This window comes from Giraffa tippelskirchi, chromosome 3 (genome assembly GCF_054371585.1).
Source record: "Giraffa tippelskirchi isolate mGirTip1 chromosome 3, T2T-mGirTip1v1.2.pri, whole genome shotgun sequence".
Classification (NCBI taxonomy): Eukaryota; Metazoa; Chordata; class Mammalia; order Artiodactyla; family Giraffidae; genus Giraffa; species Giraffa tippelskirchi.
In genome coordinates, this window is record NC_137277.1 from 85704657 (window position 1) to 85720764 (window position 16108).

Sequence of the window (16108 nt, forward strand, 5' to 3'; positions counted from 1 at the left end):
TTAGTTTCCCACCAGGGATGGAACCTGGGCCCCCTGCAGTGGAAGTGCAGAGTTCTTATCACTAGACCACCCGTCAGGGAATTCTCTGATGTCATATTAAGGAGTTAGAATTTACTCTATAAGTAAGAGGAACCATCAAAATTGTCTGGAGCAGAAAGGACATGATCTGATCTGGTGGGGTTTTTGTTTGTTTGCTTTGGTATCCACATAGCCGATGTATCAGAAAGGGAAAATAGATATTGGAAGGTGAGAGAAGAATGACTTTTATTAAGGGAAGCAGAGATGGAATAAGGAAACACCAATTCCAAAAAAATCTTCCTGTTTTCAACAAAATGTACATGATTGAGAACACACCTAGATGAACACTGGAGCCCTGTCTTTCCATTCCAGGGAACTTGTTTGGGAATCTATTTGATTAGAGATGAGAATTCCACTGGGTAGTGTTGGGATGAAGTCATGGATACCTCCAGGAAAAACTGCTCTTAGATACAGGGGAGCACATGAAATCATATCACACTAGTTAGCTGCCATCCTTACTACCGCTTCTGTTGTATCTTATTAATTCTTAAAACTTGTTCCTTTTCCAAATCTTTGCTTTGTAATCAATCCAAAGGTTATCTGAGGGTTCACAGTACTGAATGCATCTGAGCAAACCCTTGGAGAACTTACCTCCTACTAGCCTCCTGCCATTTCTATAATTCTACTCTTGATTTTTTTTGTTTGTTTTATTCATCTTTGATTAAAATATTTTCTCTTATCTATATGCCACGCAGTTTCCTAGTTGAAATGAAGAATTCTGCCCAGCCTTTTGGCTTACAAAACAACAGACAACATAAATTAACAGTCATTAATTGATACTCATTTTGAAAGAATGATGATTTTGAAAACAGCTATTTGTATATAACAATAACTACTTTAATGGTTCCTATCTCTAAACAGTTTATTTTTTCACTTCACCTCAAAATGAAATCACCGAATTCCTAAGCAATTCTTTCTCCACCTCCATCACACTGGGTATCCATGGCAACATGTCCGGAAGAACTGGTACACTGTGACATTTCATTGTTTAATGGAGCACCTAATGTCAATTACCATACATGCAACTTTATATGTGTATGCATTATTCAATCTCCTTTAGACTATGTAAGACATATAAGATAGTCTCTGAATTCCCTGGAGAAAATGCATTATCCCCTCTAGTGGGTAAAAGCCAGGCTAGAAAAACAAAATGAGTGTATGCACAAAGAATATTTAAGACCTCTGGGCTGCCGCTGGTTCTGCTGTTTCCACCACGTTAGGATACACAGCCAATGGTCTGATTGAGGCAGAAAAAAACTCTGCACAAATGCCACTACATGTAGAGTAACTATCATCCCTAAGAAATTGCTTTTTGTTTTTGAAGGTGCTCACAGACAAGTCAAATTCTGTCTCTGACAGTATCTTAGTTATTTTAGTCATAGCCACATGTTTCAGTAGAGTTTTGATAGGTTCTAAAATCTTGTCAAACTCTGATTCCTAGGGCACTTAAGTTTTTGTTTAACTCTGATGTGATGATCCTCCAGTAGCAGTAACAATCACCAGCTTGGCTTTCCCTCTCTCTTATTGATGATTTCATTATATCTCCTAGATAGCGGCAGTGAAAACAAATGCAAAGCCCATTCCACAAGGGCACTTGCCTAGCAAGGCGCTTGGTACCTTGCTGAACCACTGAACTTGGTAACTCAGTTAACTAGCATATGCTCTGGATGAGGTCCAACACGTGCTTGTGTCATATTTAAATTTCCTCTTTAGTGAACGTACATTTAAGTTTTAGAACTAGAAAGATTCTAATCATTCTATTTTTTTAACCTCCTCTTTTACAGAGGAGGGAATCAGGAAGGTGAGGGACTCATTTCAGAGTCAAGGATAAAACTGTGAATTCCACTCTCTGCTTGACAGCATAAAAATACTGATGTAGTCTCATAACCGCCCCCCTCCTCTTTGGTAATAGTGACAGAAATTCAGTGGATATCATCTTCTTAAGCAAATATATATTGTCTAAAAGCTGCTTTATTTTTCCATGTCAGTAATTATGGATCAAGATCATTGTTTTCCAAAGCAGTTTAATTTTCATTGAACGGGAATACTGGAATTCATTTACCCACTTCTCTATTGTTGAACATTCAAGTTGTTTCTAATTTTTCATGATTATAAAAAAAAAATCACTGTATACTCATCAGATCCACTTCTTTTATTCTCTTTTTTAATTATTTTATATATTTATTTGGCAGCACCAGGTCATAGTTGCAGTATTGGCATATTGGATTTTCACAGCAGTAGGAGAACTCTTAGTTGCAGCATGTGGGATCTAGTTCCCTGACCAGGGATCGAACCAGGACCCCCTGCATTGGCAACATGGAGTCTTAGCCACTGGACTACAGGGAAGTCCTCAGATACACTTCTTTGCCCATGAACTCAGCTTATATTCTTAGTCGGGAAATGCCTGGGTCAAAAGGTATGCAAGTTTTGATACAGAATACACAGATGCACTTTAGAAGTATGTCAGCTCAAGCTCCCTCCAATAATTTAAGAGAGTATCCATTTTCCCAGCCTTTACAGTAGTGAAAATTTGCATATATTTTTATCAGTATCCACAATAGCCTATTTTTGGTGAAATGACTCTTGGTGTCCTTTTTATGTCAGTGTGTTTGGTCCTGGTTTAGTTCTGTGGGTCCCAATTCTAATATCTCAATATGTAAAATTTTGAAAAGGCAGTTTCAACTTAATTTTAATAAGTCAAATATAGATAAATCATGCAGTTAAGTTTCTCTTCTAAATACTCCCAGATTCAAAGCATTTGTGAGAGAATAAGTGTTAACAGTTTGAGCACAAAATGTAGTTAGAGCCCTGGGCTGATCCCAGCAGACTATCTGGTGTTAACAAGTTATTTGATTCTCTTAGTTTCCTCATATGCAAAACTGATAATAACGTTGTATTTCATGGTTTCTAAGATGTACGTTTATTTCTTCAAGTATCACTGCAATCAAGGTTGTATTACAACTGCTGTCATCTTAGGATTTTCATCAGTAGCATTTTTTTCTTTCGTTGTTGTTGTTGTTTAGTCTGATTCTTTTGCGATCACATGGACTGTAGCCTGCTAGGCTCCTCTGTCCATGGGATTTCCCAGGCAAGAATACTGGAATGGGTTGCCATTTCCTTCTCCAGGGGATCTTCCCTCCCAACCCAGGGATCCAGTGTTGCATAAAAATGACTTATTTTAAACTGAAGGCAACTTAGATTTGATGAGATATGGTAGCACCCACCTTACAGAGTTGTGGAGAGAATGAAATGAGCTTACCCTCCCTAGCAAACACTGTAAGAATGTTACTAATTATTGATACAGTGTTACATATTTCTATAACCTTGTTTTCAATGTTTAAGACTTCTAAAATTGAGTTGAAGAATGTTTATTGTTCCCTGAAGCATATTTTATTACAAAACAGTTGAAAATCTTTCATTTTAAAATTATCACAGATAAAACAGGCTCTTAGTTTAATGGAATTTAAAGGAAATTCTATTTGAGCAGGAAATGATATATCATTTTGCACTTTCAGGAAAGAATCAGCTCACTAGCATCCTAAAATCATGATCTTAAAGTCTCCAAATAGCTGTAGGAGAAATAATGCAAAGAACAGCACAGAAACTTTTAATTAAAGTCAATGTGGCCATAATGTTTTCCATCTGCTACTTTGTCAAAAGATCGTTCGCAGATGCATAAACCCAAACCAAGCTGCTTCTTGGGAGTTGCAATTAGAAAACTATCACTGGAGAGGCCATCAAGGAGGCATGTGAGACAAACCCAGTGTTAGAGACAAAAATAAAACTTTCCTTCTCTTGTTATTTCAATAGTTTTCATAAATTTTTTGCCTCTAAATTAATTCATTGTATTTCTCTTGCTAGAGTCAAAAAGAAATTTACAACTAGGTGTGAGAGGTCTTCAACTAGGTATGCTTTTGTTAAAAGAGGTACAGTTGAAAGAATGTGTATGGTTGAAGCCAGGAAGGTCTGGATTCAAATTCTAGTTCTCCACTTCTCTCTATTGCTTTGCCTGTGGACTGGTAGTAACTCCTAACTCCTAGGGGTGTTACTTTTGCACACAGAGTGCAGATATAAGGGAAGAGTTCAATAAGGCATTGCACATATTATTTTTAGTTGATCTGTATAAATTATGGGGCTGCTGACTTCATCTCTTAATGCCTTTGCCCTAATCTAAGATAAATTTTACTAACATTATATTCCAAATAACATAAACATTTCTGTATCCCTGTCTCCATACTCATCTCATTTAGAAATTAGGCAATTGTTTTTTTAAAGCTTCCCCAAGAAAGGTTTGGTTTGTTTACTAAAGACGAAGTACATTTTAGCTTTTTCTCATATTTATACCAGTTCCCACCATTTTTCTTCCTTACCAGTCTCTAAAATGTAAACATGCTCTTTTTTTTTTTGCAGAGATTCTTGATTTGAAAGATGCTGCTAATTCTTTTTTACAGGTGATCTTTTTAACAGAATCCTCAGAAAAGCAAAATTTCTGTTTCTAAATAAATCAGTTATCAAAGTATCTTTCCACTACTGTGAAGAGCAGAGCAAGTCTAAAGAAAAGGAGTGAGAGTAGTAAGTCATTATTAGACTTATTTAAATAGGAACAAATTGTTTAAATGAGGTAGAAACTGCAATGAGGGAAAGGGAATCCAACTTCTGGAAAGTTTACCATCAATGTAGATCCATCCATCCATCTTTTCTTTCTTAGGCTCGCTGAGGTAATTAGAAGGAAATGACCACTGGGTGGTCCTCTGCAGTGGAAATTTGCTTTCTTATTTCTTGTTTCATTCACTTTGTAATCAAAATACTGATGTTTACTGAGTGGTCTGACTGCTAATCCCTACTTCCTGTTGCATGTCCGAAGAAAACCGCAAAACCAGCCCAAATAGGATTGCGGTTTGATGAGAAAACAAACGCCCATTCCAAAACCACAGGGCTGTCACATAAGCGAACAATACTTGCAGGCTCTATTTCATTTTCTAAAATCCAGAAAACACAAACCTCCTGCTTGTTGCAGTGGCCACCACAAGAACTGAACGTGCGGATGCTGCCTATCTGAATATTTATCATATTTTTCTAAGCAAACCTTACTGCCCAAAATAGCCTGTGAGTGTCTGCAGTCTGAGCATTTCTCATTCTCCTTCCTTCTGGACTGACAATGAGAACAGGAAATGAATACTCTCTTTGTAAAGAAGCTTGCTTTGTCACTTTGGACACCACCCTCCCCTCCATATCACTACTGGAATATTACAACATCATTTCTTTTTTGCCCATGATGGTCATTCTTTTCCTTGCCCCAACTATAAAGCATGAAACCCTGAATTTGATACCCTAATTTATATAAATCCTATGTAAGTGCCACAGGCAAGAGCATCACACAAAACACTTTTGAACGATATATATTCAGAGACAATGCCTCATTCTTTGGATTAAACATATTAAAGTTCCATAAGGAAACGTAATTATATTGTTTCCCAAGCACTTATTTTAATTATTCTTCAACGTATAATTTTCTGTTCATTTATAACGTACAGATGACTGCAAAACAGAAGTGGCAAGCATATATCCCTCAATCTAGAAAATTAAAAGGAAACAAAGAAAAGAAAGCTTTCTGAGAAAACTCCTCTCTGGAATGAAACGCTCTTCTCTCCCACTCCCCAGCGGACTCACATTTTTAGTGTTAGGCAAGAAATACTAGTATGTATGATAAAGCTCTGTTTCCAAAGACCATATCTGAAATTTAACTTTGTTCTCTATTTTCAAACAATAAGGTAAAGGCTTCTAAGCAGAAAAACACAAGTAAGTGAGGCTGCATGTGTAAGTCACTTCAGTCGTGCTGACTCTATGACCCCATGGACTATAGCCCGCCAGGCTCCTCTGTCCAAGGAGACTCTCCAGGCAAGAATACTGGAGTGGGTTGCCATGCCTTCCTCTAGGGGATCTTCCTGACCCAGGGATCGAACCCGCGTCTCTTGTCTCCTGCATTGGCAGGCAGGTTCTTTACCACTAGTGCCACCTGGGAAGCCATGTAAGTGAGGTTGCTGTAAAGATAATCTGAGATTCTTGTATTGCTGTGATGAGAGCTCTCATCAAGCTAAAAAGCCATAAAACAATATATGTTCTTTGGTTGTGGTCTCAGGACTCATGCATGGAAAGTTGACATACACGGGCAATAAATTATTGCACTGAGAACATTCTTTCTGTTGTTGTTTAGTCACTAAGTTGTATGAGACACTTTGCGACCCCATGAATTGCAGCATGCCAGGCTTCCCTGTCCTTCACTATCTCTCTGAGTTTGCTCAAACTCATGTCCATTGAATCAGTAATGCCATCAAACCATCTCATCCTCTGTCACTCCCTTCTCCTGCCCTCAATTTTTCACAGCATCAGGGTCTTTTCCTAAGAGTTGGTTAGGAGGTAATATATGAGAGATTCTGGGGCTTTCCAGGTGGTGCTAGTGGTAAAGAACCTGCCTGTCAATGCAGGAGATACAAGTTCAATCCCTGGGTGGGGAAGATCTCCTGGAGGAAGGCATGGCAACCCACTCCAGTATTCTTGCCTAGAGAATCCCATGGACAGAGAACCCTGGAGGGCTACAGTCCACAGGGTCGCAGAGTTGGACACGACTGAAGCCACTCAGCACACATGCATTCCATTTTGCAGGGGATATAATTAAATGTGGATCAAAATGCACATCTTCCACAAAAATGTCAACTAATGACTAGGCAGTTGATTTTCAATATAGGAAGAAAAAAATGGTATATTCATTTCTTCTCATTATCACCTAGTACTTTACTTATTTTTTAAAATATTTATTTGGGTGCCCTGGGCCTTGGTTGTAGCATGCAAGCTCTTAGTTGTGGCATGTGGGATCTAGTTCCCTAACCAGGGATCAAACCTGGACCTCCTGCACTGGGAGCAGAGTCTTAGCCACTGAAGTTCCATCTCAGTACTTTAAAAATAGGTGCCAGTTACCAGTTAATTACCTCTCAAGATCTGCACCCACACTTTGCTCTCCTTTGTAATATTAATACTTGAGCTGGCTCCCATAACCACTTCTCCTTAGTTAGTGGGTATGGTTTCAGGCTTTGTGAATGGAGACACTCGGGGGTCACCACAGGCATAGTAGAGGAAGGGGTGTCTCTCCCTTGCTCCTTGGTGTCTCCCTCTTACAGCATGACTCCAGGGCACTTACCCTTCAGCAGGTCTCTCTGGCGCCCCAGAAGCTGGCTTCGTGTAACAAGCTCTGGATGCCACACCCTAATGGGCAGCTTTCTGCCTGCCAGTTCTGGCCCACTAGTACCCAAGTAGGTGGCTGTATTTCTGTACTCCTGGGTCTCTTTTACTCAGTTTGGAGCTTAACCACCTTGTACTAGTTAATAATTCTCTACATTAATTTTTCTGTCTTATACAGAGCTGGTACTGGGTGTGGTCCTAGGTTACAAACCCTGAAAAATAAGATTTTAGGGTTAGTTTGGTCGTGAACTGCAGTACAGTGGTAAATTCCCCCATAAAGGGAAAGAGGATGTTATAACCCATGGCGATCAAGAGGCAGCAACATGAATCATTTTGTCACCTGTGGTTAATTGAGGTGAAGCCCCAACTGAAACAAGGCCTGGAAGCCAAAGCAGCTGCTGTCCTTGACCATCACGGCAGAGATGATGGATGTAAGGACAGAAGGGCAGGATGGGTTCTTTTCAGTGCAGTGAGGTAGTTACCAAGAGAAAATGATGAGTCAGGTCCTTGAAACCCCAGCCCAAGCTCTAAGAACAAAAGAGCTTCAACAGCAGCTCTAAAAGGATCCCCCTCCTCCCCGCCGCAGTAGCCACAGGACTACTTCTTCCAGAAACTAAAACCTAAGTTTACTGTGTGTGTTGCTGATTTACAACATCAGTTGATTTCATAACCCCACCAAGTTCCCCCTGTGCAGTTAGTGCACTGATTGGGAAAGAAAGGGACCTGAAGCCTGGAAAGGGGTATTGGATTTGATTCAAGATGGCTCAAACCCCAAAGTCTCTCGGAGGCTCCCTTGCCTATGGAAATATCTTGCCCTCCTATGTCTTAAGAGACAAGCAAGCCTTCTTTTGCTGGAAAACTTTTCCTGGAGAGCCTCATCTACGTACACGCCTTGCAAGGAGATGCTCAGTGTTCTCACGATTGGCCATAACCACTCACTGTCCCCAAATTCAAAAGGCTTCAGGGGGTCAGGTACATGGTATACTCCTGAAGTAAATAACATGTTATAGGCCAAAAAGATTTTTTAAAAAATGCAGGATTTTGTTAATATTGGAAAAAACTCAGGCAATATGTGTAGGAATAAATATCAAAGGTGTTAGACCAAGGAGGGTGGCAATACATAGATCAGGCTGATTACAGAGATATGGATGCACTTACCAGGGATTCCAGATTTAATGTGTTAGCCCATGAAGCCGGAAGTGTCTCTAATAGTTTATTTGATTGGCAGACTAAAACATGAACCCAATGGCAGCCCACATGTAATGAATGAGGTTGAGATGCTAGAAGTTCCCAGGTATGATGTGGAGGAAGGAACGAAAGGCTCAGGAAGAAAAGAATATTGGAGTGGAGTTATGATGGGCAAAGTGTAAATACAGCCACCCAACTACATCTCCCGAGAAGGACCAGAGACACTCCCTTCACTAATACATTGCCAAAGGCATTAGAGAGAATAGCACTGCATCTCTGAAAAACTCTGTGGCTCTTCTCCTTTATAGACCAGGTATCACCAAAGAGGATGCCACCATTGGGACAGGCTTTCTGATTTCCCTGGGGATGAAGAAATACAGGAGTAGCAGAGGCCAAGCAGCAGGGTTTGTTTTTTTTTAAGATGAGAATTATTCTGACTAGGGAGGGCATTGTCCACCTGGGAATTATTTATGTATTTATTTAAAAAAACATTCTATTTCTTTATTTGTGTCATGTCTTGGTTGCAGCATGTGGGATCTTCGATGCAGTGCGCAGGCTTCTCTAGGTTGCTGTGTGCGGGCTTCTCTCTAGTTGTGGCATGCCGGCTCCAGAGAGAACAGGCTCAGTAGCCCTGTGGCATGTGTACTGTTAGTTCCCTGACTAGGGGGGTCAAACCCATATCCCCTGTATTGGAAGGCAGATTCTTAACCACTGGACCACCAGGAGAGTCCCTAAGCAGCAGCACTTAATGCCAAAGACAAGACTGGTGCATTTACCATAAAAGACAGCAGGGATATATTGATAACCAAAATGCTAAGGGATATTGGGTGTCCTTAGGAATGAAATCAGTGTGGAATCTACTAGAATATGACATCATCTATTAAACAGAAAAATCTCTAGTTCTGGCAGCCACTAAGTCACCACCAGAGAGTCAAACATCACACCCATTTTCTAGATCCAGGCCAGTTTACAGACCAGAGTCCTTTGATAGGAGGGAAGGCCAGGTATCTTTGAGGAAGGGCCCTGCTGTATTGTCACAGGCATAGAAAATCCTCCTCTGAGCATTTGCCAAAGGACCTGCTGTTAATTACTGGATGGACAGGGTACTGGGGAGAAGGAAATGCCCAGTAGTTTCAGGAGTTATGAAACACTAGCTCTGAATCAGTACTAAGTTCCCTGTAACAGGCTCACTGAGAAAGAAAATGTGTGTGTGTGTGTGTGTGTGTGCACGTGTGTGTGCGTGCATGCATGCTCACTCAGTCGTGTCCAACTCTTTGCAACCCCATGGACCATTAGCCCACCAAGCTCCTCTGTCTATGAAATTTTCCAAGAGAAAGAAAATACATGAACTCAATTTATAAATGGTTCTGTGTGATATGTTAGTACCAACTAAAAGTAGACATCTGAAGCCCCAAGCAGGGGTCACACCCAAGAAACAGCCTTTTAAGAAAAACATTTATTTGTTGGTTGCTCTGGGTCTTCGTTGCAGCATGAGGGGTTCTCTTGTTGCAGAGCACAGGCTCTAGAGAGAGCGGGCTCAGTAGCTGTGGCACGCGGGCTTGGCTGCCCTGTGGTATATAGGATCTTAGTTCCCTGACCAAGGATGGAACCCATGTCCCTGGCATTGGAAGGTAGATTCTCAACCACTGAACCACCAAGGAAGCCCTAGAAACAGCTTTTAGGGAAAATCCTCCCAGTGGGCAGAACCTGGGTAGTACATCTAGTGACCCACTTTGTCTGGAATGAGAGATGGCCTGAGGTAGTATGCATTTATACTAACTCATGAGTTATTACTTGCAATTTGTCTGAATGATCAAGGACTTGAAAGTAACAGGATTAGAAGACAGATGACGAAGAATCTGGGGGAAGAAGTATGTGGATAAATGTCTAAGATCGGACACAGACTGTGTCCCATATGAATGCTCACCAAAGAGCATCCACCACAGATGAGGTGCTCAATAATCAGATGAACAAATTATATATTCTGTAGACATCATTCAGCCTCTTTCCCAACCACTGCAATGCTAGCTCGATGGGTCCGTGAACCAAGTGACCATGGTGGTGGGGATGGAGACTTAGCAACACGGACTTCTGCTTATCAAGGCTGAGCAGTCTGTTGCTCCTGCAAGGAACAGTAATGGCTGTAATGTTTCTGCCAGCATCTCCATCAGCTGCCTCATAGCATGCCTTATTCACCACTATTTCATTCCCTTTACTACACCGCACTGCTTCTGATGAAGGAAACCACTTCACAGCAAAGGAAGTGCAGCAATGGGCTCATCCCCATGGAATTAACTAGTCTCATCACATACCCCTTCTCTCAGAAGCAGCGATTCCAACCAGAAGGTGGAATGACTTACTGCAGTCTCAGCAAAATCACCAGTTGAGAGACAATATCCTAAAAGCATTTCTGACTTAGAGGATGAAGTGTATGTTTTGAATCAGAGACCACTGTCTCCCGTATAATAGAATACATGGATCTGGAATAGAGAGACAGAAGTAGGAGCGACTCCTGTCACTATTATACCCAATAATCCCCTCAGAGGATTTTTTTGCATGTTTTTATTTATTTATTTTTCTCCATGCCCAGCAGCACGTGGCATCTTAGTTCCCTGACCAGGGAGCAAATGGGCACCTCCTACATTGGAAGTGCAGACTCTTAACCACTGGACTACCAGGGAAGTCCCCACTCAGAGAGTTTGTGCTCCCTATCCCAAATTTGAGCTCCAATGGTTTGAAAGTCTTAGTCCCAGAAGATGAAATTTTCCCACTAGGGGACATACAATAAAGATTCTACTGAATTGGCTATTTGCCACTCGGCTATTTTAGGTTTTTTTAATGCCACTGAATCAACAAGTATAGAAAGAGGTTCCTCTGCTGATGGGAGTAATTGATCCCAATTACCAAAAAAAGATTTAGGTTGTTGCTAAACAGCAGGAGCAAAGAACTCTGTCTGAAACTCAGAGGTTTCTATGAGATGACTCCTAACACTTCCACGCTCAATAATAAAAGTTAATGAAATACCATGACAACCAATAACAGATAGGACTACTGAGGACCCAGAACCTTCAGAAATGAAAGTTCAGGTCACCCCACCAAGCAAAGACCTCTGACTAGCTGAGGTTTTGGCTGAGGGAAAAAGGAAATATGGAATGAGCAGTGGAAGAAGGAAGACAGAAATCATGACTAGTTACAGAAATGAGGATTGTAAATGAGGATAGGAGCTTTGTGCATTTTTCCATTTGTTTGGTATCTATACATTTATATCTGTATAATATACGTACACTTACTTGTGTATATTAACCCTTTCTTTTTATCTCTTTTTCTTCTCTTTATTTTTCCCTAGCTTTATGGAGGTGTGATTGACAAATAAAAATTGCATATATTTAAGGTATACAACATGTTTTGATTTATGTATACATTATAAAATTACTACAATCATGCTAATTAATACATTTAACACCTCATGTAGTTACCTTTTTGTGTTATTTGATGAGAACACTTGAGATCTACTCTCTTAGCAAATTTTACACTATTATTAATGTCACCATGCGTTACTTTAGGTCTCCAGGACTTAATTCATCTTATGACTGAAAGTATGTACCTTACACACAACTTCTTTATCCGCTCATCCATCAATGGACACTTGGGTTGCTTCTATATCTTAGCTACTATAAACAATGCTGCAATGAACATGTGAGTGCATATATCTCTTCAAGATAGTGATTTTATTTCTTTTGGATATATATCCACAGGTGGGATTGCTGGATCACATGCTAGTTCTATTTTTAATTTTTTGAGGATCCCTCACCGATAACTGTTTTCCATAGAGGCTGCACCCATTTACATTCTCACCAACAGTGTACGAGGGTTCCCTTTTCTTCACGTCCTTGTCAGCACTTGTTATCTTTTGACTTTTTGATTTCAGCCATCCTAACAGATGTGAGATGATATCTCATTGTGGTTTTGATTTGCATTTGCCTGAGGATTAGTGATGGTGAGCATCTTTTCATATACCTGCTGGGTATTTGTATGTCTTCTTGGAAAAATGTCTATTTCCCCCATGTTTTATATACAAGTTGTTAGGGGTTAAGCTCATGATTTTGTCTTTTGGTAAAAGAGTATTCAAAGAGATTACAGTGGAATCTGAGGAGAAATTAATAGTCAGCAATGGATGACTTTGGGGACGATATGTCTCCTTATTTTGGGGAAAGGGTGAAAACTTCTTCATTTGTAAAAAGGACACATGTTCTTGAATGGTAAAAGTATAGCTGTTTCATTATTATGAAAAAAGTGAAAGTGAAAGTCGCTCAGTCGTGTCCAACTCTTTGCGACTCCATGGACTATACAGTTCAAGGAATTCTCCAGGCCAGAATACTGGAGTGGGTAGCTATTCTCTTCTCCAGGGGATCTTCCCAACCCAGGGATTGAACCCACATCTCTCGCATTGCAGGTGGATTCTTTACCAGCTAAGCCACAAAGGAAGCCCAAGAATCCTGGAATGGGTAGCCTATTGCTTCTCCAGTGGATCTTCCCAACCCAGGGATCAAACCGCGGTCTCTTGCATTGCAGGCAGATTCTTTTTTTTTTTTTTCAGGCAGATTCTTTACCAACTAATTATATAGAAGTTCAAATGTGCATAGAGGTTGTACATAAAAGCTGAGTAGCCAAAGGGGCAAGCTGTGCCAGTTACTGATCAGGTGCCTCTCAGAACCATATCTGCTGCTTTGTCCTGCCTTAGGATGCTGGAGATAGACCCTATAAACATTTTTATTTTGCCAGCTGGCAGAGTGCTAGGCGGTCAGTAAAGGGTACTAGAGGGACACTGTGAGACACGGTAGAGGAAAGAACTCCCCTTCCTCTTTGCTGTGTGATTTTCTTTTCCCCAGTGGCTACAGTTGCCAGCAGTATATGTGACACCCAATGTTACTCACCCTCAAGTGCTTTACTGACACCTCAGTGGACCAGCTTCAACCTGCCAGCTCCCCAGCAGGTGGCTTCCTACATGCTAGGCACGGTACTCCTGAGCACCTCACTGGAACCCCAGCAAACGGCTTCCTGTGAACCAGCTCCAGACTATGACACCATAGTTAACCCCTCCACCAGCCAGGTGCAGCTACATGCTCTCCACTGAGGTCTTAATTTCTCTCCCAAGTCTGTCCCTTCCTTTGGTATTCTCCTGAGGTTCATAGGGGACAGCTGCTCCCTACCTTTGCTACTCCCATATTCTTCAGAGACTTTTACTAGTTAATAGCATTGACCTTGCTAGTTAGTAATTTTAATGTTGAGTCTTTACTGTTTAAATTACTGGTGTGGTTTTTGTTCCCTGATTGGACCCTGACTGATAATCTACTGTTTTGTACTGAGGCATCTCTTATATCATGGTATTACTCACTGGGCAGGACTTACTAACCTTACAAATGGTATGCTTTTCAAACTTAATACCATTATTTTGATAATATTTTAAGTAAATAACAGGAAGCACTTGCAATTTCTTGAATTAAAGATGAAGAGTTTGAAATCAAGCCCTATATACTCGACGATGTAGATGCAAAAAATGATGGTGAGAGGACACAACTACTACCAACTTCTAAGTCAAGCCTTGCCATTAAGGACTCCCTCCCCTTTAAAGATTCTGGTCTCTGTCAAACACAATCTTCATTCCTTGCTTCATACTGAAAAATCACTGATTTCACAAGAACAAGGTCTTGTGAAAACTAAGGGGGAAAGCGTGTGGGTGTATTTGTGTGCATGTGTATATGTTTATGGCTCCTGCATATTCACAGAGATCAAAATAATACAGTTAAGCCAAGGAACCAACACATACAATATTTACTGCTTACTTTTTTGCTTGCTGCTTTTCTAATTTGCTTCCTTGCCACAAACTCATAACATGGAGCCGAGAATCTGGAAATAATTTCAAAAAATTAACAAGTCCATAAAACTCTGACTAACATCAGATCTCACTCTTTTGGGCACATGTATTTAAAGAAAGATTTTTATCTCCTTAAACGTAAACAGTATGATTAACTAAGAAATATTCTGACTTGATTAGAAGAAAATGGAATCATAAGAAAAAAGAGATGAAATATAATTAATCTTAAGGTCAAATACATGGCTAGATTTCTCCATTTGTAAAACAATGGGAACAAAAATAGTTGGCTTCAGATAATATGCTTTCAGGTCCCAAATTTTATGAGTCTAACTGTGGAAAGCACAGAAAACCTCGTGGGGTGGGTCTCCTGCCGTACCAGAGATTTAGATAGCATACTCTTGTCACATCTTTCCATTGACCACTCCCCCAACCACCCACGGCCCCTGTCTCATCCTCTTAACTTTGACAAATGGCAGGTATTTTGCTCTAACTGAACACAGAAGGCCTTTATATATAACTTAGATGTTTTTCTAATATACCTCAGGGGAGAGGGTCTCTGGTATTAGACGATAAAGGAGATTAACAAAAATTTCCATAGCCAAAAGTGATTTATGTCTGTTTGCTTCACTCATAGGCATTTTCTGGATGAGCATTCCTTTAAGCTATCCTAACATTTGTTCTATCCTGTATTGTGTAACCTTGGAAATTATTAACCAGTTCTTGTGCAATTAAGGATAGTGAGGCTACACTACCATGTGTAAAATAGCTAGCTAGTGGGAGGCTGCTGTGTAACAGGAAGCTCAGCTAGATGCTCTGTGATGACCTAGAGGGGTGGGATAGGGGTGAGGTGGGCTGGCAGGGAGGCTCAGGAGGGAGGGGATATGAGTATGCATATATAGCTGATTCACTCTGCTGTACAGCAGAAATTAACACAACATTGTAAAGCAATTATACTCCAATAAAGAAAAGGATATTGAAGTTATTATTTTATTGTAAAAAATAAAATTTTGTTAAGTAAAAACTTTGTTAAGAAAATAAATAGCAAAATAGTTGAAGCATATAAGAACCCTGGTACTATTTTCATTTATGAGTAAATCATCAAGGAGCCAATTCATATAAAATTTTATCTTTTTATTGTTACAAACCATCATTTTTTTAAAACTTTCTTATCAATCAAACAAAAAATTAAACATATCAATGCATTCAACACTCCTTATATTTTGGGGGAAACTTCCAAAGAAGTAGGAGTGGGAGAAGCCTTTAAATGGAATGGAAACGTCTGCAAATATAATATTCTACTATGCATAAAATGTTACATGTTTTATTTCTTTTGTTATCATAAAAGCAAAGAAGTAAAAACAAGAGGAATATGCACAGCCTGATTGTTTCAGAATCTCCAAAGGAAAAAAAATTTTTTTTTCAGAGTAGTCCTAAGAGACATGGAGACAATTAAGGACAAGAGACAGAACTTCATGTGGAAAAAGAAAATGGAAAAGGGACGGCGAGTGATATGTTCATTATCACTGTTCTTGGGTTTTGTCTCATTCTTCTATTGCCACATAGGACAGAAACAAAAGAGCCACTCCATTAACACTTCATCACATTAAAATAATCATCCATGTCTATAGTTCAGGGAAATGAATGGAGATAAGGAAGATATTGCTATCAAATCAGAAATAATTCAGGAAATACGATATTTGTACTTTGCAAAGCTGCTTCTTGCTTAAACAT

At 40.0% G+C, this 16108-nt stretch overlaps 1 protein-coding gene and 1 long non-coding RNA gene across 8 annotated transcripts in view; one reads left to right on the forward strand and one right to left on the reverse strand.

The window, feature by feature from the left end:
* Window positions 1-16108, reverse strand: part of MAP3K20 (mitogen-activated protein kinase kinase kinase 20) — a 167218-nt gene that overhangs the window by 114556 nt on the left and 36554 nt on the right. The window lies entirely within an intron of this gene.
* LOC145543374 (uncharacterized) lies at window positions 107-6270 on the forward strand. The gene is made up of 2 exons (XR_014080671.1): window positions 107-246; window positions 2271-6270. It is a non-coding gene; the product is annotated as an uncharacterized LOC145543374 (long non-coding RNA).